This window comes from Dipodomys merriami, unplaced genomic scaffold (assembly GCF_024711535.1).
Source record: "Dipodomys merriami isolate MVZ:Mamm:240054 unplaced genomic scaffold, mDipMer1.0.p SCAF_113, whole genome shotgun sequence".
NCBI classification, from domain to species: domain Eukaryota; kingdom Metazoa; phylum Chordata; class Mammalia; order Rodentia; family Heteromyidae; genus Dipodomys; species Dipodomys merriami.
The window spans coordinates 3,047,830-3,049,042 of NW_027202416.1; positions in this window are offsets into that span (position 1 = coordinate 3,047,830).

Sequence of the window (1,213 nt, forward strand, 5' to 3'; positions counted from 1 at the left end):
ATGTAAGAACTTAGCTTTTCATTTGGTTGTTATTATTTTTTTTCCAATTCTACCACATTTTCCCTGAAAGGTGTGACTGTGTAGAAGAAAAAGAGTCCTCAACTTTCATCTACAATTGTCTAGAATTTAGTCTCTGTAGCTCAACCTTTCCCCGATTTCTTGACAATGGAGAGAGGGAAAATGACTGGAAGCCTGACTCTATTAAAGAAGGAAAAATAATTCACAAAACCTGTTAATAATAATGTTAGATAGTTGTGAGCTGCTGCAATACTATTTTGCACCCTAGGACATAGATATCTTGTTTATGTAGAAATGACGTTTTTGTCTTTTTTTCATGGTGGTCTTTGGGCTTGAACTCAGAGACTAGGTGCTGTCTGAAAGCATTTTTTTTGACAGTTTGGGACTTGAACTCAGGGCTTGGGCACAATCCCTTAGCTTCTTTTTCTCAAGGCTAGCCCTCTAGCACTTGAGTCAGAGCATCACTTGCAGCCTTTTCTGTTTATGTTGTACTGAGGAATCGAAACCAGGTCTTCATGCATGGTAGGCAAGCATTCTACCACTAAGCCACATTCCCAGCACCTACCAAAATATTTTTGCTCAAGGCCAATGCTCTAGCACTTAAACCGCAGCTCCAGTTCCGGGTTTATTTGTTTTGTTTTGTTTTCTGTGTATGTGATTTATTTCTTGCCTAGGCTGGCTTCTAACTATGATCCACAGACTTCAGCCTAGTGAGTATCTGGTATTCAGTTCATGTAGAGTTTTTAACAGAAGTTAAATGATAAGAAAACTAAAGCATTTGTTAAGGAGAAAACGGTAAAACGAAGTGATCTCCAGTTTTGTGATCTATCCACTGGAGCAAATGTAGGGTGTTTCAAATACATTTCTAGACTCTTCCCACTGTTTGGGAATGTGTGGGGAATTTGCTGATGGCAGATTTCCTTCAGTCATTCCTCTAGGTAAGGCAGTATTCTGGGCTGCATTCTGTTACCCTGGACTAAATTTGATCCTCAAATTCTTAAAAAGAAATAATAGTTCGTATACAATGCAGCCTGGTCAGTTCACAAACTAACAAATTAAAAACAAAAGATCATTGAAGATGTGTTGTTGGGGGATTAAATTTTTTCAGTTCCAGGTATATTTTAGATATGAAACCCTTGTCCATTGTATGGCTAGTAAAGATCTTCTACCATTCCGTGGGCTTTCTATTGATCTT